The sequence below is a fragment of the Myotis davidii genome, unplaced genomic scaffold (genome assembly GCF_000327345.1).
Source record: "Myotis davidii unplaced genomic scaffold, ASM32734v1 scaffold520, whole genome shotgun sequence".
Taxonomy (NCBI): domain Eukaryota; kingdom Metazoa; phylum Chordata; class Mammalia; order Chiroptera; family Vespertilionidae; genus Myotis; species Myotis davidii.
In genome coordinates, this window is record NW_006292908.1 from 2,300,540 (window position 1) to 2,308,530 (window position 7,991).

The 7,991-nt window shown below is 37.3% G+C and overlaps 1 protein-coding gene across 1 annotated transcript in view; it reads left to right on the forward strand.

Moving 5' to 3' along the window:
- Positions 1 to 7,991, forward strand: part of DTNA (dystrobrevin alpha) — a 292,781-nt gene that overhangs the window by 755 nt on the left and 284,035 nt on the right. The gene's annotated exons all lie outside the window — the stretch shown is intronic.

Below are 7,991 nucleotides of genomic sequence, written 5' to 3' on the forward strand. Positions count from 1 at the left end.
CGGGGGCGGCTGGGCACCCAGGTGAGGATCCGGCATGTGTAGCCTGTTGCCCACTTTGGAGCTTTCCACTGGACAGAGGGCGGAGGGGAGGTTGGCTCTAGAACCCCAAGTGGGAGGTGGAGAGGTGTCTGTCCGAGGACCAGCCCCAAGGGGAGCGGAGGGGTGGCCAGGCGGAGCTCGGGCGCAAGGCACCGCGGCTGGGACTGGGGAGTACAACTTTCCCTGTGGCGGGCGTGGGGTCTGGTTTTGAGAAGATAAGTGTAGAGCCGAGGGGGGAAATAGGAAAGGTAAGCACGTGAAGTAAACACCATTAGATTCATTCTTTCATTCTTGCTCCAAAAAAAGGCCTTTTGAGTTGATGTTTACCTTCAAGGGTTCCTGTAATCAATTATGGTCACTTGGTATTTAATGTATGTTGTGTTTTCTTTTGAATGTAACAATTGCCTATATTGTGGAAGGACAGGGAGTGATTAACTTATTTTACAAAAAAAACCCACTTATTTTGTTTATTCCAAAGGTAGAAAGTTTAGGAAAAAACAGCTCTCCACAAATTCCATGCACAGTTCTATGTTCTTTAATTTTCTTATCTCACTTAATTCTTATACCACCATAAAGGGAAGAGTAGGTAATAATAGTATCTATGTTTATAGATGGGGAAATCCACAGAGAGGTGAAGGTGAAATAACTCACCCAAGGTCATACAGTTATGAAATATTCGAGCCAGCTGGACTTTTGATGTACTCTTAACCTAGTCATCATATATATATATATATATGTACATATATATACGTACATATATATGTGCATATATATATATACACATATATATTAGAACCCCATTGTACCTAAAGTCTATATTTGATATATTTCCCACATCTCTACCAAGATGATCCCCTTAATTGTGTGCTACACGTTGGGGGCAATTAACTCTTTCTCATTTTAATACTGTAATTATGGCAGCTGTCCTTTGAGTAGTTTCCTTTTGTTGTATGAACCTAATTTCCTATACAATTATAGATTAAAGTAGTATTTATAAGCACAATCAAGCTTTTCAGCAGTTAAGATTCAATAGGAAAGTAGATTATAAAGCAGATAGCTGAATCTATTTGTTTGCACTTTGCTCAAAGTGTGGTCATTATTTTCTTCATAATAGGATCTTGCAGATTTTTTGGTCAGCTTTAATAATCTTTAATACAATCACTCTGAAAAGAGGTTATGGAGCTTTTAAAGATGACTTATACCATTCTCTTTCAGCTGTCCGTAATTAAAAGCAGGCTATATTTTGAGGGTGTTCATGTACGTCATGCCTTTCCCAATGGCAAACACTTTTATACAGAGTTGTGGAGCAATGAAGACTGAAATCAAAATTTTCTCATTATTCTAAGTTGAAATAACTTTTAAATCTTCATTTGTTCTAAATAATCTATGGTGTTGAAAAAGGTCTCAGTGGGGTGAACTCCAGAGAATTACTCTTCATTTGAGCTTATTGAGCTCTCATGATATTCATTCTCTTGGACAGATGTCTCTTAAATCTTCATCAGCTATTCTTTAAGTAATTTAAATGCTTCTTTACATAATGAGTTTCCAAATTATTTTGACATTCATAAATTTCCTTAATTCTTGTCTTTAAGTTTAATTAAATTCAATGTACACATTTCAAATCCACACCTAGTCAACATTATAAGTGAAAAGGGACTAGAATCCAACTGGAACTATGTGAAAACATGATCTTTGGGTGTGAAAAAAACTTTCCACACCAAAGCATGGCTGCAGGGTTATTTTGGGGATGCTGGAGGGCAGTGCTGTGGTCAGGAGAGTTGCACACCATGGGACACAAGTATTTTTGATATTGAAATTGAGTCTGAATTTTCCAAGACTATTTATATAGGATGTTGATTGTCATTGAGATATAAATCCTGTGATGCACACATGTCCTTTCTTTCCTGACTCAGATCTGTTCCAGTTTTCTAGTTTCTGTTACTTATTTTAGAGAAAGCATTGCCTTGTTACTTTTACCTCACCTGGTAGATTTGACATGACTTTTTCCTTCCAAGTTCCACATCTCTGGTATGGGGAGAATCGTACCATCTCTGCCTCCTAAGTACCCCTCTATTCCAGGTGCTGGATGGAGAACCGGAGGTCAGTGGTGAGCAGGAAGATGAGTGAACCCTGTCCATTTCAGAGGGTCAGACTTTAATAAAGTAATTATACAAGTAAACCCTTATTTACAAATTGAGGTAAAATCTCTGAAAGAAAGACTTAAATAAGAATGCATGTTAAACCCCAGCCGGTTTGCCTCAGTTTATAGAGCATTGGCCTGCAGACTGAAGGGTCCCTCCCATGTTTGATTCTGGTCAAGGGCACATGTCAAGGTTGGCTGGATCCCCAGTAGGGGGCGTGTAGGAGGCAGCCAACCAATGATTCTCATCATTGATGTTTCTACCTCTCTTTTCCTCTCTGAAATCAATTATATATATATTTAAAAAGAGTGTGTGTTAAGGAATTCTGGACCAGGCAGGGAGTTCAAAACAGGATGCCCATAAAATCACGTATTTGCAGAGGAATGACGTATGAGGAAGTGTTTACTAAGTCCAGAGGTCTTCTTAAATGCTTTCATAAATATTTCCTGAATTATTTTCAGAGACCTGTGTCTCATCCTGGTTATCTCTACACTTCTACTTTCACCAGAAGACACACTGTTTCCCCTCATTATCTGCCTGTGAACATGGGGAGGTTTACAAAACTCTCCAATACTTTTTAAAGCACAGAGAATATGTGCTACCCTCAACTGGTGAGTATCTTCTTGGAAGAGAGTTATTGAATTTTAAGGAAATATAGTTCTTTTCTTTCTTTACCTTAATAACCACTTTGAAATCTGAAAAGGTAGTTGCATGTGTGATAAAATGGAAGAATGTTTCAAAATAGAAATGACTGGGACCTAAAATTCTATGAAGTGTCCACGGGAAGAGAAGAGGCTCCGGAGTAAAGGAGGTGAACCTAAGTGGTTACTACACTGGGCAAGTACAATCTAACAACTTAAAGCAGACATCACAGTATCTGCATTTGTGGAATACTTAGTGTGTGCTGGACATCATTTCATGGGCTCTATATAAATTAGTATCCAAATTCCTCACAATAGGCTTCTGAGGTCTCCTCATTGTATAGGAAGGGAACTAAAGTACGAAGAGGACAAGAATCATAACCACTGTCGCAAAGATAGAGAGAACCCTAAACTCAGGAGTTCTGATTCTGTCGTCCACACTGGGAACTAGTGAGGTGTGACACCTGGTTCATAAATATCCTGGTGCCTTAAAGTCCCATCATTGTGAAAATAATGACACTTCCTAATTTGATCTTTTAGTTACTTTTTCCTTCATAAAAATAAGTGGAAAACATAATACTTTTTCTATATCAAAGATTTTTGCCCCATATTTTATAGGCAAAATATCTATATAAAGCAAGAAGATACATATGAATGCCTATACAAAGACTGGTAATTGCTAGATTATGAGAAATGTCTCATTCTATTTTTTTTAATTCAAAAATAGTAACTTGAGTTACATTTGAAACTGTTGACAATTTTAACATCAATAATATGTACTTGCGCATTCCAAATAATTAGGGAAATATCTTTAACAGCTGGAAGTTCTAATTGATAAAGTTAAGAATTTAAGTCACCTCTTTCACCTTCCCCAAAAGTCTTTGTCCAGGGTATGCACTGCTAGGAGGCTATAAAGTATAACATCAAAACATCGGTTGCATTATCTTTGTAAAAATTATTTTAAAACCCTGTTAATTTTTGCATTGAAGTTTTTTGACATGACTCATAGTAAGTGTTATGATAAAAAACTTACTCATTTCAAATATTATCCAAACAATGTTAACCTAAGACACATGGCACCAGTCGTTAGCAAAGCGAGTACTGATTGGTTGTGTGCTAATGCATATAAAGATGTTTGCACAGTTTCTGAAAATAAATGTTAGTCAAGGTTATTTCTCCCTGCAAACAATGGGTTCTATGCAGTTGACATGATTAATATTAATGTTCACCATGAATTGCAGTCCCTACGTAGTACGCGTCTACAAATGTGTGTGTCTCTTCTTTGAAGCTGTTGGGAATCCTTAGGGCAGAGCATATAGTTTCTATGACTCATGTATCCCTGTGAAGAATGTGAGGCATCATTTACCTGTATGCTGAGCTTTACACAAAGCTTTATATCATAGAATCACTAGCAAACTTTCACTCTAATTCATACCATAAGGAAAGTGATGCAAGACTTGATTTTGCTTTATGTGTGTGTATGTGTGTGCATGTGTTATGAGAGAAAGATGACATTGAGTACACCATAGAATAACTCATGAACTAGTTTACAATTTGATGCCATAATACAGTGTCCTATTCCAAAGAGTGCTGTGTGCTTAATGTAAATGTAAAATATGCCCATAAGTTATAATAGTATAGATTATGCAGTCCAACAAACAACGCTAAAATTTCAGTGACTAAACCACCCCCCCACAAGGGTTTATTTATTGCTAATATTATGTGCCCAAGTTGGTCAATATAAGACTATTTTACATCTTCCTCGCTCAGAGACCCAGACTAATAAAGCTCCCATCATCCAAAGCATCCTCATCCTTCCTCAGGCATGTGGCAACGTGGTGAGTCACCCACAATAATTCATAAAGGCTTTCATCAGGGAGCACTACTTGCCACTTGCACTCACATTTTATTGGCCACAGCGGGTCATATGACCTTCTTATTCATAAGCGAAGGCTATCCCATGCCCAGACTGAAAAAAATGGCAAGATTTGTGAGCAGACCTCATGGTTACCATATAAAATTAGCCAGGACTCTTTGATAGTTTTATCACCTAAAAACAATGTATGATTTACTATAAAAGTGGAATGACCCACAGTTGTGTTTAGAATGTCAGCATGGAAAGATAGCTCCTGCATAAAATGACCAGCAACGAAAATAGACACTAAACTTGTGACATTGGTGACATCCTTGCTTTCCCCCAGTGGGGTTGAATTTAGTCAAGGAACTATACCAGCTATGGTTTTGTTTTGAGGAAATACATGAGGGAGCCTATCGGACAGCTAGCATAAGCCATGGACGCTGCCAAGAACTGCTTACAGCACCCAAGCTGTGTTTTTCTCAACAGACTTGAGGGTATCAGCATGGAACGGAAAGTGGGACAGCTAGGTGTGTCTTTTAATGTCACCTGCACCTACAGAGACAGATAAACATGCAAATGAACTGTATGTTTATTTTACATCGCCATACATAATCTGAAAAGTTAGGAGGTATCCTACCCATACGTTTTAACTAAACCTTTTATTTTGAGATAATGGTAGACGCACATGCTACTGAAAGAAATTACATAGAGAGAGATCCCATGGCCCCTTGTACCCAGGTTACCCGCTTTGTTTGAAATGGCCCAATCTTAAAACTTAACAGTAAAACACAACAAACAATCCAATTAGAAAATGGGCAAATGACATGATGAAATATTTCACCAAGGAAAATACACAAATGGCAAAGAAGCACATAAGATGACATTCAACATCATTAAGGAAAATGCAAATTAGAACCACAATGAGATGTCACTACCAACTAGTATAAAATCAGTATATTACTGTTTATTGCAAGTATATCAAATTTCATTGTTTTTGGTATGTTTATTTGTACCCTTGGATCTTCCTTCAATTTATTAGTCCTAAAAGTTTTTATTTTTTTTTTAGAAATGTCGCTGTGAACACTTTTATTTCTTTTTCCTTGTCTTATTGCACTGGCTAGAACTGTTAGTACTGTGTTGAATAAGAGTGATGAGAGTGGACATTCACCTTGTTGCTTACTTTCAGGGCAAAACATTTAATCTTTTACCATTAAGTATAATGTCAGCTGTCAAGTCTTTGCAGATGTTCTTTATAAAATTGAAGAATTTTGCCTTCATTCCAATTTTTCTGATTTTTTTTTATCATGAAAAGGTATTAATTTTTGTAAAAGTACTTTTTTCCCCTCAAGTGATATGATTGTTTAATTTTCTTCTTTCGTCTGTTAATATGGTGAAGTATATTAAGTGCTTTTTGACTAGAATCAACCTTCCATTGCTGCAATAAATCCCACTTGGTCTTTGTGTATAATTTATAGTACACACTACTGTTTGCCTATATTCTGTTAAATATTTTTATGTCTATATTCATGAGAGATATTGGTCTATAACTATTTTTTGGTACCTTCTTTGATAATAGTATCAGAAAATTCTAGCTTTATAAAATGAATTGGAATGTATTCCATGCTCTTCTATTTTCTGAAAGAGATTGTATAGAATTGGTCTTTATTCTTTACATGATTGATGGAATTCTCCAGTGAAGCCATCTAGGCGGCGAGGTTGCATTTTTAGGGTGTGTGTGTGTGTGTGTTGGTTTTAGTTAAGAACTCTGTTTCTTTAATATTTGTTGTTGTTGTTGTTCTTTTTTGCTAGGGCTGCCTTAACAAAATAAAACCCAACTGGGTAGCTTAAACAAATATATTTTCTCATAGTTCTGGAGACTTCGAAGATTAAGGTGTCAACAGGTTTGGTTTCTTCTGAGGCCTCTCTGCTTGGAATGTAAGCGACTGCCTTCTCACTAGGTCCTCACATGGTCTTTCCTGTGTGTGCATCCTTGGTGTCTCTCTGGGTGCTCAGATTTCCTCTTAGAAAGATACTAGGCCACTGGATTAGGGCCCACTCTAATTGTCACATTTTAAATTAATCATAACTTCAAAGGCCCTATCTCCAAATATAGTCAGGTTCTGTACTAGGGATTGAAGCTTCAACATATGAATTTGGGAGAGGGACCAATTTAGCTTATAATAATAATTTTGGCTATTCAAATGATTTGTTTTCATACTGTGTGGGTTGTGTTAATTTGAGTTTATTATGATTTAGTTATCTAAGTAGTCCAATTTATTTTTGTTGAGTTATTTATTTTTGTTATTTTGATGTCTGTGGGGTCTGTAGTGATATCCCTTGCTTCATTCTTTTTTTAAAAAAATAAATAAATCTTTATTGTTTGAAGTATTACATATATCATCTTTTTTTCCCTATGGACCCCCTCCAGCCCACCCCTGCCCCCACCTCAGGCCCTCCCTGCCCCATTGCCTGTGGCCATGGGTCATGCATATCAATATATATAAAAGCCTAAGCGATCAAGCAACTGTTTGACTGTTCGACCGGTAGCTATGATGCACACTGACCACAAGGGCAGATGTTCTGACCTGTAGGTTAGGTTGCTGGCTGTGGGTTAGCTTGCTGATGGGCCCCTGTTGGCCCCAAATCTAGTTCACCTGCACCCCGAACCCAGAGAGGAGAGAGAAGGGAGCCTGGTTTCTCGTAGTATCTTCCATGAGTTAGCTTGCTGTGATCTTAAAATATTTATTCTAATTAATTTTCTTTTAATGTGCATGAATCCGTGCACCGGGCCCCTAGTATACATACAAGGTTCTTGGTTGATTACTTCCCATCCTCCCATCCTCTTCTGCCTTCCCTCCAAGATTTCCCACTCTGTTCCATGCTTCCATGTCTATGGATCCACTCCACTCATCATTTATTTTGTTATTTAGATTCCACATATCAGTGAAATCATGTGATACTTGTCTTTCTCTGTCTGACTTATTTCACTTAGCATGATACTCTCCAAGTTCCTCCATGCTGCCTCAAACGGTAAGAGATTCTTTTTTTTTTCTTTCTTTTCTTTTTTTTTTTACTATTGCATATTACTCCATGAAATATACCACCGCTTTTTTATCCATTCATCTACTGATGGGCACTTGGGCTGTTTCCAGATCTTAACTATTTTAAGTTGTGCTGTTATGAAGATAGGGGTGCGTATGTTCTTTCTGATTGGTGTTTCAATTTTCTTAGGATATATTCCCAGAAGTAGGATCACTGGGTCAAATGGCAGTTCCATATTTAATTTTTTGAGGAAACTTCATACTGTTTTAC